General features: G+C 33.1%; 2 long non-coding RNA genes across 4 annotated transcripts; one reads left to right on the top strand and one right to left on the bottom strand.

Annotated features, from left to right (window-relative positions):
• The first annotated feature begins 2821 nt into the window (after positions 1-2821).
• On the top strand, positions 2822-4882 carry LOC149690381 (uncharacterized). Its single transcript, XR_016383721.1, has 2 exons — positions 2822-3223; positions 4446-4882. It is a non-coding gene; the product is annotated as an uncharacterized LOC149690381 (long non-coding RNA).
• Positions 3314-9906, bottom strand: LOC149690380 (uncharacterized). 3 transcript variants are annotated; one of them, XR_016383702.1, is made up of 4 exons: positions 9517-9906; positions 8858-9435; positions 5460-8787; positions 3314-5396 (listed from the first exon to the last, which is right to left on the bottom strand). It is a non-coding gene; the product is annotated as an uncharacterized LOC149690380 (long non-coding RNA). The 3 variants fall into 3 exon arrangements; XR_016383701.1 differs by having other exon boundaries at positions 5460-6212; positions 8670-8787; positions 8858-9678; XR_016383700.1 differs by having other exon boundaries at positions 8858-9906.
• Between the last annotated feature and the right edge of the window lie 332 nt (positions 9907-10238).

The following is a 10238-nucleotide window of genomic DNA, read 5'->3' as shown; positions in this document are numbered from 1 at the left end:
GCCACTCTAAGCCACTCTAAACCACTCTAAACCACTCTAGCCACTCTAAACCACTCTAAACCACTCTAGCCACTCTAAGCCACTCTAAACCACTCTAAACCACTCTAGCCACTCTAAGCCACTCTAAACCACTCTTAACCACTCTAAACCACCCTAGCCACTCTAAGCCACTCTAAACCACTCTAAACCACTCTAGCCACTCTAAGCCACTCTAAACCACTCTAGCCACTCTAAGCTAAGCGAAGCTAAGCTAAGCTAAGAACAGGCAGTCGAAGACTCCCAGACCCCTATATCCTTTTATACTTTATTCCACCATCCCTTGTTAAACCTTATGCATGTCAAAAATCCCTGTTAAAAACTCAAATGTTAAGAAAATAAAAATTTCAATTGTGGAATGGTTATATAAATCCAAAATGGAAATTTTAAATTAACGTTGTAACTAACTTAATAGGTTTCCTTGAAAAAATCGTGAGTTTCATCAAGTTTGCTTTAAATATCAAATTTATGCAAAATACAAATTTGGTTTGAAACCTGTGAAACCTTTGATATTATGGTATAAAAGTAGTCGCTAAATTATGAACGTAAATAACTTAATAGGTTTCCTTGAAAAAACCATGAGCGAAGCTAAGCTAAGCTAAGCTAAGCCACTCTAAACCACTCTAAACCACTCTAGCCACTCTAAGCCACTCTAAACCACTCTAAACCACTCTAAGCCACTCTAAACCACTCTAGCCACTCTAGCCACTCTAAACCACTCTAAACCACTCTAGCCACTCTAAGCCACTCTAAACCACTCTTAACCACTCTAGCCACTCTAAGCCACTCTAAACCACTCTAAACCACTCTAAACCACTCTAAGCCACTCTAAACCACTCTAGCCACTCTAAGCCACTCTAAACCACTCTAGCCACTCTAAACCACTCTAAACCACCCTAGCCACTCTAAACCACTCTAGCCACTCTAAGCCACTCTAAACCAGTTACCTTGGCAGCAGTGACCATTTCATCATGTTCAAATCAAACAGTTAGTAGAAATTTCTTAATTTTTAATTAACACAAATCAGTACCCGGATTACCCACTAGCCACTTTAGGCATATGAATAGGGGCCCGGGAGCTCAGGGGACCCAAGATGGTCTCTTAACTGTTATATCGCAGTGGGCCCCCGAACGCGTAGTGCCTAGGGGCCCCCAAGGGTGTTGATTCGCCACTGCCCCAAGTTTCGATACTTCCTTCTAAGTTCTATAGTTAATTTAGGTATGAAGGAATTGTCTCTCTTTAACGAGATTAGGTTCATTTTAAAGATCAATTTAATAAGATTAATTTGTTTTAATTTTAAAAGATTTCACCGTGAGGGAGACTAGATATACCCTATTGTATATTACCCCCGTCATCATATTAAAAATAATAGTAAAATTTTATTCTTAATTTGTTAAAGACCCCAAAAACTAACTTTTGTTTTCAGAAATACTTTGAACTCAAACTAGGCCTATGAGTTCCAAAGTAATAATATTAGTGTTTTAATTTACTTGTTTTTTATTTGATTTATTTACAGCCAGTCTTCACGAGATGAACATATTATCTTCTGTCGAAGAGCAACGACAAATAATTAATCAGAACCTTGTTGACGCGTGCAACGATGTTATATTGTAGATGCATTATTACTTTCCGATTTTAGCAAATTAATTGAATATCTCTGCTTGGTAATCAAATATTAATTAAAAATACCTTAAATATTTTAAATTTAATTAATTTAATGCTTTACAAAAACATTTCTTGTACTTCTTTCTGAAAACTTGCATTAAACTTGAATTAATATTTATAAAATATTGTTTGAAAAAAATTATTTCTATTTATAAGCTTACTAATTATACTTATGGCTATGTTATAGAAGCTTGATTGGTATCCTCTGAATATAAGTAGAAGTATATATTACATTTTTTTCCAAGATAAGTGTACCACAAAGCGGGGTAATTGTAACATGATTCTTCCGAACAAAAGAACATCTGGAAGGGAAACACAGGGCGACTTTGCTGCTATAGTTAAAGTATAAGATCCACTATATTAAAGTGCTTTCTCAACATAACAGAACTCTTAATAAACAGAATAAATGACTTTAACCAATGAAATTTTGCATAGTTATAATGCATGATTACACATTATTGAAAAGTAGTTCAATGTTTAATAAATCCGAATGTTTCAAATGGAATATATTTCGAAATAAAATATTGCATTATTATTTATAAGTCTGCGTAATAAATTTATTTTCAATTGTAAGCTTACTAATTATAGTTAATGACTAAGGTATAGAAACTTTATTCATACCCTCTGAATTAGAGTATGAATAAACAGTCAGAATAAATGACTTTATCCAATGAAAATTTTGCATACAATATCAAAGTTATAATGAATGATTTTATTCGAAGTGCACTGCATTGAAGTGTGACATAGTAGCCACGCAAACTAATGCTTAAAGTATTTACTTTAGCTAGTGCTGGTTACATAAGTGTGTTTGTGGTAGTGAACGGATTAATCAAACCTGGTCACGTGACATGACGTCATATCCGGTGACGTGCAATGACGTTATATCCGGTGACGTGCCATGACGTCATATCCGGTGACGTGCCATGACGTCATATCCGGTGACGTGACATGACGTCACATCCGGTGACGTGCCATGACGTCATATCCGGTGACGTGCCATGACGTGGCATGACGTCACAGAGGTAATTGACTTGTGACGTCACAACATATGTTTATAATAGGTTATTCAATTATTTCATTCATTTAGGCCTAGCGTTCATTCATTTAGGCTTAACGTTCATTCATTTAGGCCTAGCGGTGTTCAGTTATTTGAATTTCGTGCCGAGGATACGGCCCATCCGAGTTTGCCATCGGCGCTTTTAGCGCCCCCACCCCTACACGACGTTGGAAATTTACTTCATAGTTGAAACTAGAGAGCCGAGTTCATTCTTTGCATGGAAGCCGCCGAGGTCACTTCGAAAAACTTTCCCGTTCAGCTGATCGTAGATGACGGACGTTGGAAGTTACAGCCGAGTTCATTCTTTACCTGGAAGCGGCCGTCGAGGAGGTCCCTTGGGAAAATCTTTCCAGCTCAGCTGATCGTAATCGATTCTTCATGGTTCCGCCATTTCGCTGATCAATTTTCCCAAAGACGCATGCTGAATTCGAAGCTCTTTTCCGCCATTGCTTCGCCTCGTGCTTCGTAAGTTTAAACTTTAAAATAATCCAAACTCATCCAGTTCCCCTTAAATTATTTCTTTTATTTCAAGTATTTAAATTGGTTAGCTAGTGTTAAATGTTAGTGAATTATATTTATTTATTAAAAATTATGTACAATAAATAATATTTTACAACGAGATGGTGGAAAGCCTTAACTAAGAGAATCCCTAAATTAATTTAGGGGCTATTATTTTTATTATTACGCTATTAAACGAAGTACGAAATTAATTTAGAGATAATGTGACGGAATTTCGAAAATCAAGTCTAGATAAATTTTTGACACACGTGGACCTAAGCCTAAGTTAAGCCTTGTCCATTTAAACTTATGGGGTTTTAATTGAAAATGAATACATAAATAGAAGGTTTTCCTAAAATAAGTTTAGGGCCTATTATTATTAAGCTAGTTAATCGGGGTACGTAATTAATATAGAGATTATGTGCCGGATCTTCGAAAAACCAGTGCCGGAGAGATAATTTTATAGCGCATGAGGGCCTAAGTTAAACCTTTTCCCTTTTAAGCTAGTTTTAAGTTTATGGAGTTTTAATCTTTTAATTCAGAATAAATAAATGTCAGGTTAAATTACGTAATTAATTTAAAGATTATGTGACGGAATATCGAAAATAAAGTCCCGCATAGATAATTTTATTACACACGAGGACCTAAGCCTAGTTTTTATTTATGGGGTTTTAATTTAAAAATAGCAGGTTTTCCTTAAATTAGTTTACGGGGTATTATTGTTTTAGGCCTAATTAAGCTACGATTTAAGGTATTTAATTTAAAATAAATGGCTAGTTTTCCTAAAGTTAGTTTAGGGGATACTTAAGCTACGAATGGGAGTACCTAATTTAATTTAAAATAAATAAACGGCAAGTTTTCCTCGAATTAATTTAGGGGATATAATTATTATAATTAAGCTATGAATCGGGGTACTTAAAATTAATGTAAGGGACAATTATTATAATTATTTTCTATATAATTATGGGAAATAATTAGTTAGCCAGTATTCATTTGATTCAAGGTGGGAATTAGTTGGTTTCTCTCTATAAATCTGGTAACCAATTTTTTAACTAAGAATACCTTCTTCTTAAATTACTTAATCTACAAAATTATTTCCGTAAATTATTTTGTTTGGCCCATAAAGTAGCTTTTTGATTCAAAGTAGGCAATAACTTAATATGTGTTATTAATATGTTTTCATTTATAGATGCGGATGATATGCTTGGATTTTTCCGTCGCTGGTCATTCCGAGACGCATCATTCCAGATGATGCCCTTTATTGGATTTACGTTACACGATGATCTTGCCTTGCCATGTATCCTTCCCGATGTCGCACTTTGTTGGATTCAAGTTACATGATGTTTTCAAGCTTTTTTGAAGTTGCTATCTCTCTCAGCGCTGACCCAAAGATACCAAAGAACATCATCGAAGCTAGAAAACTCAATATACATCTTTTTTACTTGAAAATTTTATTTGTAACTACTTAACTTAATTTTTTACTTGCAAATTTTTTTGTAACTACTTATTATTTTTATTTTGCGTTCAAACTTTAATTTACCAAACCCTTTAATAATTTTTTGTTCGAAATTTTTGTAAACACTTGGTTTTTTTGTTTCTTATTGAATAAATTTTGCCTTAAACCTCGTTCTTTGTTTTATTTAATTTATTTCGATACTAGACTTGGTTTCAATTTTTTTTCCTCTGCACTTAGGGTGATTTTTTTGAACCCTTTTTTAAGCTTTTTACTTAAAACATACATTAAAAACAATTTTTTTTACAAAAAAAATTATTTTAATGAAAAATTTATTACAATATGCATAAAAAAGGTCAAAAAATACTACCCCAAGTGTTTTTCGACTGTTTTTGTTCCTTCCCCAATATCGAAACTTTAAATTTAAACTTAAGCTACCACCCCCAAAGTAAGCCTTGCGGGCCCAATTTAAATTTAACAAGTCCCTGTTTGACTCGGGAATTATTAAATTTAAACTAAGGCCCGCTATGGAGCCCCCAAAACCAGGAAACTTCGTCCTTAGCATGGGATTTCCAATGAGAGTCCACTCGCAGTCGTCCACTTCGTCCTTAGCATGGGATTTCCAATGAAAGTCCACTCGATGATTGGAGTCCTCCACTCGATGATTGAAGTCTCGAGAGAATGTTCCTGCGCAAGAGAGATTATTATTATTTGGAAAACATTGCACACGCATAACTTCAAATTAAATACCTTAATATGAAAATCCACTTAAACATTCTTGCATAAGACAAATTACTATATTTGGCATAAAGGGCACATGCGTAACATTAAACTAAATACCTTAATAAGGGGAAGTAAAATAATGCCATAAAAATGTAAGCCTTAAATACTGATTACTTTTAAAGGACAAAGCGTATAAGCAACCTTCTACCTTAAACATAAATAAGAAATTTATTTAAATCCTACAAAACTCCCTCAACGAGTTGCCAAACTCTTTTTCCTCTAAAAATAACAATAATTAAAACCATAAACTAGATACCTTAATACCGCGAAGGGAATCTCACCCTTGTCTTAAAATGTTTAAAATCCTGATTACGTTCATTATTTTTAAAAGAGAGGGCTAGGACCAGTCTCAGCTATTCCATAATTAAGCATTTTATTTATATCCTGGCGTAAATCCCTAAAAAGAACAGGACACAAGCGCTTCTCTTCTAAAAATTTAATAAAAACTTTAAACTAAGTACCCTAACAATTTCATAGGGATTAATGACCCTCCATAATTACTATTGATAAGGTTTAATTATATCCACTGACTAAAGGCCCAAATTTTTCACACCCTGTCTAGTTTTCATAAAGAGATTCCCTTTCAACGGTATATAATGTAAGTGTAGACCTGAATTAAGAATGGAACTGTACTGGGGTTTAATATTGCATGCTTTTTGCCAAATAATAGTAATTCATTCTAGAATCCAACATAAATGTTCCTTTGGAAACAGATAATAGCTAAAATAAAATCAGTTAAATGCAAACAATCTAATACAATTTCAAATTATTATAATCTTAAATGGGACAAGAATTCTATAATAACATTAATTTCACTAAGCTATTTTATAAATAAATATAAACCATCGGTGGTTGAATAAACTTTTAAACTTGGAAACTGAACCTAACTACCGCAATTATTGCTGGTCTTTGACCTACAAAATATTTCATTGTAAATGTCTTAAGGGGTTGTCACTAGCTTTCAAGTTTAAAAATAAATATAAACCATCGATGGTTGAATAAACTTCTAAAATGGGAACCTAATCCTAACTACCGCAATTATTGCCGGCCTTTAACCTACAAAATGTTTAATTGTCACTAACTTTCAAGTTTAAAAATAAATATAAACCATCAATGGTTAAATAAACTTCTAAAATGGGAAACTGATCCTAACTACCGCAATTATTGCCGGCCTTTGACCTACAAAGTGTCTAATTGTCACTAACTTTCAATTTTAAAAATAAATATAAACCATCAATGGTTAAATAAACATCTAAAATGGGAAACTCATCCTAACTACCGCAATTATTGCCGGCCTTTGACCTACAAAATGTCTAATTGTCACTAACTTTCAATTTTAAAATAAATATAAACCATCAATGGTTAAATAAACTTCTAAAATGGGAAACTCATCCTAACTACCGCAATTATATCCGGCCTTTGACCTACAAAATGTTTAATTGTCACTAACTTTCAATTTTAAAAATAAATATAAACCATCAATGGTTAAATAAACTTCTAAAATGGGAAACTATTCCTAACTACCGCAATTATTGCCGGCCTTTGACCTACAAAATGTTTAATTGTCACTAACTTTCAATTTTGAAAATAAATATAAACCATCAATGGTTAAATAAACTTCTAAAATGGGAAACTGATCCTAACTACCGCAATTATTGCCGGCCTTTGACCTACAAAGTGTCTAATTGTCACTAACTTTCAATTTTAAAAATAAATATAAACCATCAATGGTTAAATAAACATCTAAAATGGGAAACTCATCCTAACTACCGCAATTATTGCCGGCCTTTGACCTACAAAATGTCTAATTGTCACTAACTTTCAATTTTAAAATAAATATAAACCATCAATGGTTAAATAAACTTCTAAAATGGGAAACTCATCCTAACTACCGCAATTATATCCGGCCTTTGACCTACAAAATGTTTAATTGTCACTAACTTTCAATTTTAAAAATAAATATAAACCATCAATGGTTAAATAAACTTCTAAAATGGGAAACTATTCCTAACTACCGCAATTATTGCCGGCCTTTGACCTACAAAATGTTTAATTGTCACTAACTTTCAATTTTGAAAATAAATATAAACCATCAATGGTTAAATAAACTTCTAAAATGGGAAACTGATCCTAACTACCGCAATTATTGCCGGCCTTTGACCTACAAAGTGTCTAATTGTCACTAACTTTCAATTTTAAAAATAAATATAAACCATCAATGGTTAAATAAACATCTAAAATGGGAAACTCATCCTAACTACCGCAATTATTGCCGGCCTTTGACCTACAAAATGTCTAATTGTCACTAACTTTCAATTTTAAAAATAATTATAAACCATCAATGGTTAAATAAACTTCTAAAATGGGAAACTCATCCTAACTACCGCAATTATATCCGGCCTTTGACCTACAAAATGTTTAATTGTCACTAACTTTCAATTTTAAAAATAAATATAAACCATCAATGGCTAAATAAACTTCTAAAATGGGAAACTATTCCTAACTACCGCAATATTATCCGGCCTTTGACCTACAAAGTGTCTAATTGTCACTAACTTTCAAGTTTAAAAATAAATATAAACCATCGATGGTTAAATAAACTTCTAAAATGGGAAACTAATCCTTACTACCGCAATTATTGCTGGTCTTTGACCTACAAAATGTCTAATTGTCACTAACTTTCAATTTTAAAAATAAATACAAACCATTGATGGTTAAATCAACTTCTAAAATTGGAAACTGATAATAGCTATAAAAATATCCTAAATATTGTTGCAAACTCTACACAGAAAAGCTTGTTCCGAAGTTTTTCAACGGGTACCACTCTCCGGGGATTTTCCCTGGGACAGCTTTACTGAAAGGCTAAAGTGATAACCACTTCACCTTAACTAACACCCAAACTAATTACTAACAAAAAAGTGGCCAACATTTGCCGTCTCTCTACACTTAAAATCATTCAATTAATAGCACTAAAAGCAGTGATTAATGAAAGAAAGTGCATAGTTGACAATGTGCCGTTCCTATTTACCCTTCCATTTACTTAACGGGGCCAAGATGAATAATAAAAATTCTAACCAACATGACCATTTTCAAAACAAAATTAACGAATATATACCTAACATTTCAAAATCGCGATAAAAGAATGTAAAATTCTCATACTAAAAAAAATTCACTCACCAGGACCACGTGTCACCAGCCAAGGCCCAACGGACTGTTAAGCCTAACGCCCTAACCACAAACTTATGAAAACGCCAATTTAGCCTCATTTTTCACAATTTCAAGACGTAATTTGCATCTAAATTAATTAAGACCACTTTTTACTGAAAATCCCATTCAAATTTATAATAAAAATCTTATTAATTTACCAAATCCAGGTTATTTTCGCTAGCACGGATTACCACGCGGCTTCAGTTCCAACTCCTTCATGCGATGACGTGGCAAAAATAGCTTTAGGGTGGATAGATGGCGCTCACCACATTGAACTCTCCCGTTAATAAATATTTAAATTTCTTAAATATTTAATAAAAGAGTTTAAAAGTAATGGTTAAGCTTATAAAAACTGAAGAACTAAAACAAAACATTTGTTTTAGTTCTTAGAAACTACTCTTTATAAAACTAAGAAATACTCCATGCTTAAGTTTGGCCTTAACATTTTTCCTCTCAGCTTTTATAAAAATTGTAACAATTTTGCGTTACCTCTATGCAAGAATTAAACTGTACCCTGTAACTATGCAGAATTTGAAAGTTCATATTCTTTACTCATGCAAGTTGGACACATACCCATGTCCCATGTTGTGGGCAACTAGTAAACTACTGATTACTGAACTATTTCCGAACGACCCATAACTAAAACTAACAGCAACTTTCGAGGCTATGGCACATTCAAATTCTTGGTTTTTCACACTTTTGTGGAACCTGTTCTCTAATCTCTAGTACTTTCAAGCTAGCAATATTGGAATCATCCTTTATATAGCAATTTCGTCAATAGTTTCAATTATAAAACTAGAACTATTAAAACACTTACTTTTCGGGTCCTTAAATGATGCATTTTTCTGATTTCTTTACAAAAATTTAATTTAATTTGAATTTAGCATACCTTTCAAGTCTCTACACAAAAAAAAACCGTTAAGAAACTGATTTAAGCAGACGACACATATTCTTCAATTTCTTCTATCCCCCCTCGATTTTGCCATGACGTATTTCCGTCAAGATCACCCTTTTCCACGGCCACTACGCTGGAAAATGGCAGTTTCAATTGGCCGTTAAAATAGGTGAAGTTGTTTTCCGATATTATAAAATTCAAAAACCTATAAATACATGCTAAAAACTTATTGAGATATCAAATAATAAACGCTGTTCCTATTATTTTAGTTATTTCTCACAAATCAGCAATATTTATGATTCGGACTCTTTATTACCACTTCCGGTCGCGCGTCCCGGACTGACAACAAGTAGACTGCAACGGGAGGAAGGAGGGGCTTGCGGAACGGAAGTGTCGGCTAATTTGTTGTCTTCTCTTTCTGCCAAGTTCAAACACTTGAAACCACGCGATACAATACGTTTTAAATTAAAATTATAATTATATATATACAGTGGCAATGTATTAATAATAATATGCTAGTTGTGATGTTTTGACAATCAACCTAAATCTTATTAAAACAATTTTCCAAACACCTTAGAATTTTTATAAAAAATTTTGGTCCAAATTTTTAAATTTCGCGCTACCGTAAGATCATCAGAAACGGT

Source organism: Phalangium opilio, unplaced genomic scaffold (genome assembly GCF_054372755.1).
Source record: "Phalangium opilio isolate 3A_F unplaced genomic scaffold, DU_Popi_V2 ptg000031l_1, whole genome shotgun sequence".
Taxonomy (NCBI): domain Eukaryota; kingdom Metazoa; phylum Arthropoda; class Arachnida; order Opiliones; family Phalangiidae; genus Phalangium; species Phalangium opilio.
This window is presented reverse-complemented; position numbering and strand designations above follow the sequence as displayed.